This window comes from Salmo salar, chromosome ssa11 (assembly GCF_905237065.1).
Source record: "Salmo salar chromosome ssa11, Ssal_v3.1, whole genome shotgun sequence".
Lineage (NCBI taxonomy): Eukaryota > Metazoa > Chordata > Actinopteri > Salmoniformes > Salmonidae > Salmo > Salmo salar.
Genome location: NC_059452.1, coordinates 89,259,797 through 89,273,651, shown reverse-complemented (window position 1 = coordinate 89,273,651; position 13,855 = coordinate 89,259,797). Strand labels below are relative to the sequence as shown.

At 43.8% G+C, this 13,855-nt stretch overlaps 1 protein-coding gene across 2 annotated transcripts in view; it reads right to left on the bottom strand.

Annotated features, from left to right (window-relative positions):
• Positions 1–10,415, bottom strand: part of LOC106563399 (gamma-aminobutyric acid receptor subunit alpha-3) — a 133,144-nt gene extending 122,729 nt beyond the window's left edge. For both annotated transcript variants that reach the window (XM_014128918.2, XM_045690027.1), the window contains exon 1: positions 10,276–10,415. The gene's annotated coding sequence lies outside the window, so the exon portion shown is untranslated. The remainder of the gene's footprint in view (positions 1–10,275) is intronic.
• Between the last annotated feature and the right edge of the window lie 3,440 nt (positions 10,416–13,855).

Sequence of the window (13,855 nt, the reverse complement as noted above, 5' to 3'; positions counted from 1 at the left end):
GCCACTTTCGTTGGATCCTGTGACACATTTGATGGTTACCCAAACATCCAAACAACCCACACAATTATCATCCCAATAGCGGTGAAGACAGGCAAAGACCAGTGTTTCCCCTATATGCACTGCAAAATGCACTATAATGTATTGTAGATGTACAAATGTACGCTCCAGGAAAACCCCATCCAGTCACAGAAATAAACGTGCTGAAAAGAAGATGGAGAACAAGCTATGAAGGAAAAATTGTGGAGTTTTGGTGCAGGTACAGCCAACCAGAGCAAAAATAATATTTGCAATATTGTCAAAAGGATATGATACAATATATCTTCAAAAATAATAATCAGGATATATAACTATAGAATTTACCACCATCCCTACTGCTTACCTGCCTGCCTGCCTGCGAAGGGATGACAGCATGATGGATTGGGGGCAAGAGGCTGGGGGGTTAATGCTCTTTTCCTCAAATGTCCAAAAGCACATTTATGAAATGCTCACTCCGTCAGGCGTCCACAGAGGACGGTCTCTACAAAACTGGTGGTGTAACATAACGTGGTAAACACGAGCCTCACTAAGGGGGAAATCACTGTACTGGTGCTTGGACTGCACGGCTGACACCGGACCCATAGAGACCTTGCAAGAAGAACTGTAGAATAGAAATTATAAGTTGCTCATTTGAAGCAACTTCGTGAGTACAAGATCTCTGTGTTTTGGGTTGGTTGTATAGTACTGTTGAATCATACCTGCATCTCTCAGCACCGTTCATTGTTACAAATCCTGAATAACCTACATGCTAACTTAGAAATGGAAGTAAGAGAGGCAGACCTTTGCATACTGTATGCCCTCCCATGATGAGCTGGAGAGAGAGAGAGAGAGAGAGAGGATGTAGGGAACTAGAGACCTGGAGAGCATACAGCAACTGTCAGTCAGTACTCATTCCGTTCCAGAACTGTCATGGCCAGGTCTTATGGATGAGTTGGAAGAGTAGGAGACACCAATGGGGAGAGTATGAGACAAGCTTCTTAGGTTCTGCTGGGACATCCAGCCTATCAATACCATCAAGCACCTGTCCCAAGACTGTCCCTGAGATGCCCTGTAAAGGAGCATGACAAGTACTCTCTCCAGACATTTGCTCTCAGTGCCCCAGCACTGAATCATGCCTGGCCCACTGGCCCTCCCTACATTCATTTCTTATAAATTTGTTCTTGCATCTGAAAAATGTGTTGAAACATTGATGGTCCCACTCTGAGTAACAACTTTGGGATTGGAATGACTGTTCCAATGCAGATGTATAAGACTGCAGATGTTCTAATCAGAAAATCTACCATTTAAATAAGGCACAAATTTAATAAAAGTCCCACCTGCTGTTTCTCTTCATTGACTTCCAAGATAATATTGACATCTAGTTAATATCTCTAATTTGATCACTTTATGTCTTTTTAAAGGCACTATTCTGACAGACTGAAATCAGACTCAGAGTTAGCTCTCCTTATAGCATGAGATTTAAATGATGAAACTGATGTTGATTAATAAATCATACCGACAAATGGACCTCTCTCTGTCTGTAAGAGAGAAAATAAGAGTTGAAGAAGAAGTGAACTCGGTTTAATCCCTTTCCTGTAGTTGGAGGGAAGATCCGAGTTACGAGGCTGAAGTTGTCGGCTCTTGGTTAACAAGATGTACTATGAGCACAGGCATGCAGAGAGAGAGATGTAGAGAAGAGTTGAACGGAGAAAAGGCCCAGGTCTCTACTAATCACACTGAGCCCTTAAGCCCAAAGTGGATGGTGCGTTAGAACGTTGAGTCCCTCAAAGACAGAACCAGGTCATTCTTAGAGAGAGAGTGAAGCCAGGAAAATATCCTTAAGCCAAAGCTATGACATCATGCCCTCATATTTGACTTTGAATCCATTTTCATAACAACTGTTTGTAACTTTTTTCCCTCTTCTAAAATTCAACACTCTGCTTGATAAAATACAGTAAATCTAAGAGCCTGTACATCGACTTCACAGACAAATTAGGGCTTAACTGTTCAATGCTATCTGTGTGAAAACACCTGTAGCGTATCTTGTCCATCAGGACACCATCTCACTGTGTTGTACTGTCTGAACTTCCTGAAGAGAAGCCTACAGGCAGACAGTACAGTGTTGATCAATACAACAATTCATGCAGGATATTCTTTATTCCAAAATGACTATTTTAATGAACTCCTTCTGGATTTGTAGAATGGCGTCGTTGAGGATGGCTGACGTTTTAAGTGCTCCTAACCAATTGTGTTATTTTGTTATTTTTTTTGTGTTGTTTGTAACTTCTTTTTTTACTTATTTTGTACATAATGTTGCTGCTACCGTCTCTTATGACCGAAAATAACTTCTGGACATCAGAACAGCGATTACTCACCTCGAACTGGAAGAAGAGTCCGACGTGAAGGATATACTGCTTTCCCGGGAACAGGCCCAAATCCCCGTCATTTGCATGAACAAAAGATGGAGAAAAAGGGGGCAGATGTCAGGCTGCCTTATGAGAATTCGTAGGCGAGCAAGTAAACCCCCACTGTCATCCGTTTTATTGGCCAACATGCAATCATTGGAAAATCAAATCGATGACCTACGATCAAGATTAAACTACCAACGGGACATAAAAAATTGTAATATCTTGTTTCACCGAGTCGTGGTTGAAAGACGACATGAAAAACATACAGCTGGCAGGTTATACACTGTTTCGGCAGTAAAGAACAGCAGCGTTTGGTAAGACAAGGGGTGGCGGTCTATATATATTTGTAAACAACAGCTGGTGCACAACATCCAAGGTTTTGTTCACCTGAGGTAGAGTATCACATGATAAGCTGTAGACCACACAATTTACCTAGAGAGTTTTCATCTATATTCTTCGTAGCTGTCTATTTACCACCACAAACCGATGCTGGCACTAAGACTGCACTCAATGACCTGTATACGGCCATAAGCAAACAGGAAAGCGCTCATCCAGAGGCGGCGCTACTAGTGGCCGGGGACTAATGCAGGGAAACTTAAATCCATTTTTACCAAATTTCTACCAGCATGTTAAATGTGCAACCAGAGGGAAAAAAACTCTAGACCACCTTTACTCCACACACAGAGACGCGTACAAAGCTCTCCCTCGCCCTCCATTTGGCAAATCTGACCTTAATTATATCCTCCTGATTCCTGCTTACAAGAAAAAATTTAAGCAGGAAGTACCAGTGACTCGGTCAATAAAAAAGTGGTAAGATGAAGCAGATGCTAAGCTACAGGACTGTTTTCCTAGCACAGACTGGAATATGTTCCAGGATTCTTCCGATGGCATTGAGGAGTACACCACACCAGTCACTGGCTTCATCAATAAGTGCATCGATGACATTGTCCCCACAGTGACCGTACGTACATACCCAATCAGAAGCCATGGATTACAGGCAACATCCGCACTGAGCTAAAGGGTAGAGCTGCCGCTTTCAAGGACCGGGACTGTAACCTGGAAGCTTATAAAGAATCCCGCTATGCCCTCCGACAGACCATCAAACAGGCAAAGTGTCAATACAGGACTAAGATCGAATCGTACTACACCGGCACTGACGCTCGTCGGATGTGGCAAGGCTTCCAAACTATTACAGACTACAAAGGGAAGCACAACTGAGAGCTGCCCAGCGACATGAGCCTACCAAACGAGCTAAATAACTTCTATGCTCGCTTTGGGTAACACTAAAACATGCATGAGAGCATCAGCTGTTCCAGATGACTGTGTGATCACGCTCTCTGCAGCCAATGTGAGTAAGACCTTTAAACAGGTCAACATTCACAAGGCCGCAGGGCAAGACGGATTACCAGGACGTGTACTCCGAGCATGCGCTGACCAACTGGCAAGTGTCTTCACTGACATTTTCAACCTCTCCATGTCTGAGTCTGTAATACCAACATGTTTCAAGCAGACCCCCAAAATCCCTGTGCCCAAGAACACTAAGGTAACCTGCCTAAATGACTACTGACCAGTAGCACTCACATCTGTAGCCATGAAGTGCTTTGAAAGGCTGGTCTTGGCTCACATCAACACCATTATCCCAGAAACCCTAGACCCACTCCAATTTGTATACCGCCCCAACAGATCCACAGATGATGCAATCTCTATTGCATTCCACACTGCCCTTTCACACCTGGACAAAAGGAACACCTATGTGAGAATGCAATTCATTAACTACAGCTTAGCGTTCAACACCATAGTGCCCTCAAAGCTCATCACTAAGCTAAGGACCCTGGGACTAAACACCTCCCTCTGCAACTGGATTCTGGACTTCCTGACGGGCCTCTCCTATGTGGTAAGGGTAGGTAACAACACATCCACCACTGATCCTCAACACAGGGGCCCCTAAGGGGTGCGTGCTCAGTCCCCTCCTGTAGTCCCTGTTCACTCATGACTGCACGGACAGTCACGACTCCAACAACATCATTAAGTTTGATCACCGACAACGACAAGACAGCCTATAGGGAGGAGGTCAGAGACCTGGCCGTGTGGTGCCAGGACAACAACCTCTCCCACAACGTGATCAAGACAAAGGAGATGATTGTGGACTACAGAAAAAGGAGGACCGAGCACACCCCCATTCTCATCGACGGGGCTGTAGTGGAGCAGGTTGAGAGCTTCAGGTTCCTTGGTGTTCACATCACCAACAACCTAACATGGTCTGAGCACACCAAGACAGTCATGAAGAGGGCACGACAAAACCTATTCCCCCTCAGGAAACTGAAAAGATTTGGCATGGGTCCTCAGATCCTCAAAAGGTTCTACAGCTGTACCATTTAGAGCATCCTGACTGGTTGCATCACTACCTGGTATGGCAACTGCTCGGCCTCCGACCACAAGGCACTACAGAGGGTAGTGCGTACAGCCCAGTACAGCCCATCACTGGGGCCAAGCTTCCTGCCATCCAGGACCTCTATACCAGGCGGTGTCAGAGGAAGGCCCTAAAAATTGTCCAAGTTTCCAGCCACCCTAGTCATAGACTGTTCTCTCTGCTACCGCACGGCAAGCGGTACTGGAGCGCTAAGTCAAGGTCCAAGAGGCATCTAAACAGCTTCTACCCCCAAGCCATAAGACTCCTGAACATCTAATCAAATGGCTACCCAGACTATTTGCATTGCCCCCTTCCCCCCCTCTTTTACGCTGCTGCTGCTCTCTGTTATTACCTATGCATAGTCACTTTAATAACTCTACCTACATGTACATATTACCTCAATTACCTCAACTAATCAGTGCCCCCGCACATTGACTCTGTACTGGTACACCCTGTATATAGCCCCGCTATTGTTATTTTACTGCTGCTCTTTAATTATTTGTTACTTTTTAATTTATTTTTTATTTATTTTTTATTTTGGGGGGTGGTATTTTTCTTAAAACTGCATTGTTGGTTAAGGGCTTGTAAGTAAGCATTTCACTATAAGGTCTACACCTGTTGTATTCGGCGCATGTGACAAATACAATTAGATTTTATTTTATTTGAACTGTCATTCAACTTCTAGCTTTGACAGACACGGTACGCTTCACTGAAATATTCTGTGGGTCGCCCTGACCCTTATGGTGCTGGAGAAAAAAGAGAGACATACCTGCTGCTTAGCTAGTTAGTGATTAACTGATACTATGTGTATACCAAGCTGTTAGTAGACACGCGCGCGCGCGCACACACACACACACACACACACACACACACACACACACACACACACACACACACGCACACGCACACACGCACACACACGCACACACGCACACACGCACACACAGGAAAAAAAAATACCTTGAAGCCATCGCGACACTTCACATTAGCAGTGTGCCAAAATGTGTTTACGTGACAGATGCAGCTTTAGCCCTTCCAGGGAAAACACAGACTTCACATAATGCAATATCAACAACAGCAGCAGTAGCAGAGACCTAAACAATGCCATGGATCTCATTAGCACACCTGAACCTTCCCCTGCGTTAGGCAGACGTGTCACACTGCATTATTATATGTTAATTGAAGAAGCACAACAAACAAACAAACTTTCCATGCAAACACTCTATGCATGGAAAGTGAATTGCTTCAATTGCCTTTCTGTGTGACTTCTCTGTCCAGCGCTGTAATAGACAATGTGTGCACGGTGAGGCAAACAAAACAGCTGGACAGAATATAAGGAATGACTGTTTGGTCTATGACCCTGCTCGCCTGGAGGTTGCCTTCTCATCTTCCTCCTCCTCATCTTCCTCCCCCTCCCAACCAGGGACATCCGCATCTCCAAAAGGAGCCTATGGAGAAGAGAATTTGCTGCAATCACTTGGTGGCTTCGAGTTGTTTACCATGACAACAGTGCCAAAGAGTAGAGATGGCTTCAATCCTTTGTACATGACTGGTAGATTATGTGGGTTACGCAGTTCAGTGCCCGATCAAATAATGTAAAGCTCCAGTAGGAGGCTTCGAAGGTTACAAACAGTGTTCCGCACCCTAATACCCTACAGGTGGATCTTTATAAAGAATCTGCCTTTGAGAAAGAAAGAGAAAGAGAGAAACAAAGAGCAACTCGGGTCTAACTCATTACCCCAAACTAACTCATCCCCGTAGCCTGTTCACTTTGTTCATATGCAGGATCCAGAGAAAGAAAACTCCACAGAGACCTCCCAAACATGCCACTTCATTGGGATCAAGCTCGCTGAGTCATGACTCATGAGGGAGCAGTGAATAGTCGCTGCATCTCAGAGAAAAAGCTGACTCCCTTCACTGTCTATTCTCTCAAATACGTCCTCCCATAGTACCATATTCCCTGCTGGATCTGTAAATCTGAATGTCTCACTCCTCCACCAGCTAGCTGTGCACTGTGACAGAGGCTCTTTGCTCCATATGTCTGAGCAGATGAAGAAGCTGGCAGAGGAAAGTCGTTTTTCCTGTGGTCACACTCAGAGTCCAGGTAGGGAGTCATCGTATTATGAGCCCTGAATAATGCAGAGCGCAGGACAGAGAGATGGAAGGGGAAACCCGCAGACACCCAGGCTAGTCTGTGTCCAATGAAAGCATTTACACTATACATACAAAAGTATGCGGACACGCCTTCAAATTAGTGGATTTGGCTATTTCAGCCACAACCGTTGCTGACAGGTATATAAAAATGAGCACAGAGCCATGCAATCTCCATAGACAAACATTAGCAGTTGAATGGCCTTACTGAGAAGCTCAGTGACTTTCAACGTGGCACCGTCATAGGATGCCACCTTTCCAACAAGTCAGTTCTTAAAATTTCTGGCCTGCTAGATCTGCCCCGGTCATCTGTAAGTGCTGTTATTGTGAAGTGGAAACGCCTAGGAGCAACAACGGCTCAGCCACAAAGTGGTAGGCCAAATAAGCTCACAGAACAGGACCAACGAGTGCTGAAGCGCATAAAATTCATCTGTCCTCGGTTGCAACACTCACTACCGAGTTCCAAACTGCCTCTGGAAGCAACATCAGCACAATAACTGTCTGTCGGGGGCTTCGTGAAATGGGTTTCCGTGGTCGAGCAGCTGCACACAAGCCTAAGATCACTATGCGCAATGCCAAGCATTGGCTGGAGTGGTGTAAAGCTCGCTGCCATTGGACTGGGGCAGTGGAAACATGTTCTCTTGAGTGACAAATCACGCTTCACCATCTGGTGACAGACGAATCTGGGTGTGGAGGATGCCAGGAGTATGCTACCTGCCCCAATGCATATTGCCAACTGTAAAGTTTGGTGGAGGAGGAATAATGGTCTGGGGCTGTTTTTCATGGTTCAGGCTAGTCACCTTAGTTCCAGTGAAGGGAAATCTTAACGCTAGAGCATACAATGATATTCTAGATGATTCTGTTCTTCCAACTTTGTGGTAACAGTTTGGGGAAGGCCCTTTCCTGTTTCAGCATGACAATGCCCCAGGGCACAAAGCGAGGTCCATACAGAAATGGTTTGTCGAGATTGGTGTGGAATAACTTGACTGGTCTGCACAGAGCCATGCCCTCAGCCCCATCGAACACCTTTGGGATGAATTGGAACCCAGACTTGAGCCAGATCTAATCGCCCAACATCAGTGCCCAACCTCACTAATGCTCTTGTGGCTGAATGGAAGCAAGTCCCCACAGCAATGTTCCAACATCTAGTGGAAAGCCTTCCCAGAAGAGTGAAAGCTATTATAGCAGCAAAGGGGGTTTTGGAATGAGATGTTCGACGAGCAGATGTCTACATACTTTTGGTCATTGAGTGTATGTCTTTGAAGCATTGTGGTCTAAGGCACTGCATCTCAGTGCTAGAGGTGTCACTACAGACCCTGGTTTGATCCCGGGCTGTATCACAACCGGCCATGATTGGGAGTCCCATAGGGCGACGCACAATTGGCCCAGGGTCGTCCGGGTTAGGGTAGGGTTAGGCAGGGGTAGGCCATCATTGTAAAATAAGAATTTGTTCTTAACTGACTTACCTAGTTAAATAAAGGCTAAATAAAAAATGTATAAAAAAATTGCAGGAGGTTTTCTTTCCAGAGAGGAGCCAACAACATGGGATGGCAAAGGAGCCTAAGAGTTGATGGGAGATGAAATTGTAAACGAAACCACTAAAGTCTGATGTATAGCACCTCTTTCTGTGATCTCATAAGGGAAGGACTTCAAATAGCATCAGTGCACTCTATCCTTCAGACAATAAGAATGGAGTGGAGGAGGAAATGCTGGAGAAGGAGGAGGAGGAGAAGTGGAGGAGGAGGAAAGGAGGAAAGTGGAGGAGGAAAAGCTAATAAAGAAGTATATAGGCATACCGTTTTTCCAAACTGTTGAAACCTCCCCTCTGCTCTGCTGCTGAACGAGACAAATCTCTTAGGTCAGTGTTTGTATTCGGTGGCCTGTGGTCGAGGACAGGCCTGAGTCCTGCTCTGCAGCTGGACAGAAATGGGCGCTCTGGGTGTAGACCCTTTGGTGCTTCCCGACCCACTTTCTTCTGCCGTTTTTGTAGCGCACTTAACCGTCCATGTTCAGTACAGAAGACAGAACTCCATTATCTTCCCTCGAAAAACCTGTGAATTTGTTGTACTCGAAATCTTTCATGTGATTTTTAATTTGCACTGGCCCATTTTGGGGTCTTAATTAAGGCTTCAGTTTAGATTTTTGTATTAATTATTTCTGTTATAATTGTTTTACTTTTTACCCATTTTTCTCCCCCAATTTCGTGATATCCAGTTGTTGTTTTTTTACAGTCTTGGCCTATTTCTGACCCATTCAATAGTGTATTTTTTTACTTGATATTTTTTACTAGACTGTGCACACGCACACCCAAACACACAAGCACACACACAGACAGACAGACACACACACACACAGTATATGAACTGCATCATTGCCTATAGTCACAGTGAGCAGATACACGTAGGTCCTCTGAATCAAACATTTATGAGAGTGCTTCGATATGAAACCCTAAGGTTGCATTAGAATTTGATGTTTTCTCTTGGCTCATTTTCATCCCGCATTGAGATAACTTACTCATTTTTTCTTTTTTTGTCGTTTATGGACAGTTTGGAGAACATGAACTAGGCTATTTGTTACATGTCGTCAGTGTATCTACTAGTTGGTAATGGCGTTTGATTTGAAAGAATTTGTCTAAATATAGGCTAAATAACACCGAAATCTGAGTAACCCTCGATAACATCAAACATTCTCGATATATTTCAAGGTTATTCGATATGTAGCCTACCTGTTCAGTGATGCTCTGCCGTTTCCAATAATTTGACCAAATCACAAGAGAAAAGGCTATCTGGCAAGTCTGGATAGATTTAAAAGTATTACAAATAATAGAGATGTGTTTTATTTATCGATACGATAAGTAACATTATAGCCTTCGGATTGGTGTCGCATTTCCCGTTAAAAGACAGTGTCCTGAGTAAGTCGATTCAACTGGCTCTTTCTATAACATATACCGACGTAAGTGAGTAAAAAGCGTACCTCACAAATAGTCCGCATGGTAAATGTGCATTTTCACACTTAAAACAAATGCACCTTTTAATTTAATGACAGCACCGCGTTTTCTCATCAGAACCACCTCAAAGCCGAGGTATACACTTCCCTCTACTGCAGTTAAGCAAGGGGAAACCTGTTACCTTAACGCAATTATGTGCACACCACAAACAGCAGGTTGTTGCTTGTGAATGAAACACTGCAGTATATCATATTCAATGCCTGTCAATGATTAACATTGACACACACAAAACATTGGACAACAATTTACTGACAACCAGACACACACAATACACACATTCTCACCAGAAAACAACGTTTGTTCTTGCTCTTATTTTCTTCCGACTTTAGATTTTCGTTGCGTCAATGCGCGCTGTTTTGTTCCAACTGACTTCTACGGCAATTCTTATGTATGTCCACTGGATTTTGAAGGGGTTTTGGTAGGGTGAAATTATTATAGGGAAAGTGCTGTCATCGTGGAAAGCCTGCCCTCTTCAAACTAACCTTCCCGCCCCCACATTCTACCCCTCTCAGATTGGTGCTGGCTACCTACCAGCAAATCCCCCCCAAACACTTTTTTTGCGCACACTTAACTACCTTTGCAACCATAATTGTGCCCTAAATGAACATGAAAAACAGTCACATAACAACTTGAAAATGTCTGCTGCCCTATCTTCAGTGTTTTGGGGTGAGTAGCTAGCTACCATAATGTCTGTCATTCACCACTTTGCCCAATGCGCGATGAGTCAGGGGATTAGGATATTATTGGTTATAGCCTACATCAGTTTAGAAGCACCCACCAAACACTGCCTACAGTATGTCCTCTTGTAACCCATCTACCTCATGCAGTCCAGACAGGCGGGCCCATCAGACAATGTTCTGCCCTGGCCCATGACTCAAATTGCTTTATTATGCACAAAATCCAGTTAGGCTATACATGATGGAGCTAATTTGGCCAAAATAAAGAGAGCCATCTGCTTTTTACATTGAAAGCTACAGTGCCCTTGACTTGTCTGTACTATTTAGCCCCTGTGTGTGTGTGTGTGTGTGTGTGTGTGTGTGTGTGTGTGTGTGCGTGCGTGCGTGCGTGTGCATGTGTGTGTGTGTGTGCGTGTTGGTTTGAAACAGCTCTATGTCCCAAAGTCACAACAACACACAACCCTGTCAGTATCAGAAGGGCTCTTCTCAGTGTTTTAACAGAGGTCCATTGCACAATAATGAACTTATTTGGCCTCCGCTGCATTTTAGAGAGGGCTGAAGTCACTGCTATGGCTACAGTTTCAATCACCGTATTGTCTTCAGCTTGTTTTCAAACCTCACCATACTTGTTTTTCAACCCATGATGTTGTTCTCTATGATTATACCAACGTACTAGCCTAAGTCCCAATATGAATTGCTTTGGTAGTGCCAGAGGAGGTGCATTATGTACAAGGATCATGATTTAGTGTGGAGTCATGGACAGCATACAGTATATAACTGTTAGCACATAGTAATACATCATAGCACACTTGCACCTGTTGATCTGCCCGTCCCACCATACATAAATAACACCTATACTGTTGCCAGATATTTTCCTAACACATTACTCCTACAGGTTTCCTTCATGTTTTATTGATGTCTCACTCATGTAGGCTGTGTGTGAACACAGCTGAGAGGACCACAGGAAATACAAAGACCTCAGAACACAGCAAAGTAGTCATCCTCTCCCTCATTGGTTTAGAAGACATCTAAGACATCTAAGAAGTCAACTTTTGCTTTCAGAGAGCGGTGTATGGCAGCAAGCGGTTCACTGTATTCTGAGGGTTACAGCAGGGAGGCTTATAGTCCTCTGAGAATATTCCATGAGTAATTACTTAGTTCAAATGTCATTTCTATACACTTGAAGAGTGAATAAGTGAGTCTGGGTTCAAATGTGAGTAAATGAGTTACCTATGTAGTTAATTAGCCAAATACTTGTATTGTAACTTGACAGAGCACTATTGTGTTGATATATCTACAGTATATGCATCCAGTGTGTATTTAAAGTAATTCAGTCATTATTATACTACAAACTGTTGAAACCCATCAGCTATTTCTCAAATGTACTGTACCTGGCATTAAATTTGGTTAAGCAGTCTGATTGTGCTGACGTTCACCCAAGATGTGCTATTTCTCTCATACTATTTAGCAAACATTCTTTGTTTGAAGAGCACTACCAGTACAAATCAAAGAGAGTGTCATTGGAAGGAAAGAGATGCAGTCTTCCAAAAATAAAAGTTTCTCCTCCTACTAGGACATTGATTTGAAAGGCTTAATCAGTAGAATCTATGTGTTTGGTCTTGTTTCTCAGCATAATCTAAGGACAGCTGAAAATCTATCTAGGACAGTAGATATCATTGGCTTCCAATAGGTATAGCGAACAAAAATATACATTTGACATGTAAACAGTTGGTCCCATGTTTCATGAGTGGAAATAAAAGATCCCAAAAACGTTCCACACTTACAAAAAGCTTATTTCGCTCCAATTTTGTGCACAAATTTGTTTATATCCCTGTTAGTGAGCATTTCTCCTTTGCTAAGATAATCCATCCAACTAACAGGTGTGGCATATATAGAAGTTGATTTAACAGCATGATCATTACACAGATGCACATTGTGCTGGGTACAAGAAAACATTGTTATAGAGAATTTGGCAGTACGTCCAACCGGCTTCACAACCACAGACCACATGTAACCACGCCAGCCTAGGACCTCCACATCCGGCTTTTTCACCTGCGGGATCGTCTGAGATCAGCCACTCGGAAACTGATGAAACTGTGGATATGCACATCCAAGTCATTTCTGCACAAACCATCAGAAACAAGCTCAGGGAAGCTCATCTGCTTGCTCATCGTCTTCACCAGGGTCTTGACCTGACTGCAGTTTGGCGTCAGTAGGCAAATGCTCACCTTCGATGGCCACTGGCACACTGGAGAAGTGTGCTCTTCATGGATTAATCCTGGTTCCAACTGTACTGGGCAAAGTGTGGCGAGTGGTTTGCTGATGTCAACGTTGTGAACGGAGTGCCCCACGGTAGCGGTTGGGTTATGGTATGGGCAGACATAAGCTACGGACAACAAACACAGTTGCATTTTATCGATGGCAATTTGAATGCACAGAGATACCATTACGAGATCCTGAGGCCCATTTTCATGCCATTCATCCGCCGCCAACATCCACAGGGAAGTCCATCGCAGTGTGCTGGAGCATACATCATTGTTCGCCATAGCTAGGTTTGCATCCAATAGGTGACAGATTTTTAGGTGAATATTTTCATGCGCATTTTCCCACTATTGATGGGTTTCTTGTTGCAGATAAATATCAGTGTGTGATGACTTTTTGACTTAAAAATAAATTGCTCTTCCACAACATATATCCATTACTATATTAACAACATTATGTTTTTGTCAAAACATACATTTATCCAAACCACAAGCTAGAACGAGCACATTTTCATTTCACAGGTAGAATTGGGAGTTCCGACTTCCTGTGTATTCTGCTGCAATCAAGATCTGGTGCAATCAATTACCTTCAAAATAAAGTCCACCTGTGTGCAATCTAAGTGTCACTTGATCTGTCACATGGTCTCAGTGTATATACACCTGTTCTGAAAGGCCCCAGAGTCTGCAACACCACTAAGCAAGCAGCACCATGAAGACCAAGGAGCTCTCCAAACAGGTCAGGCACAAGGTTGTGGAGAAGTACAGATCAGGGTTGGGTTATAAATAAATATTCGAAACTTTGAGCAACCCACGGAGCACCATTAAATCCATTATTAAAAAATAGAAAGAATATGGCACCACAACAAACTTGCCAAGTGAGGGCCGTCCACCAAAACTCACGGACCAGGCAAGGAGGGCATTAATCA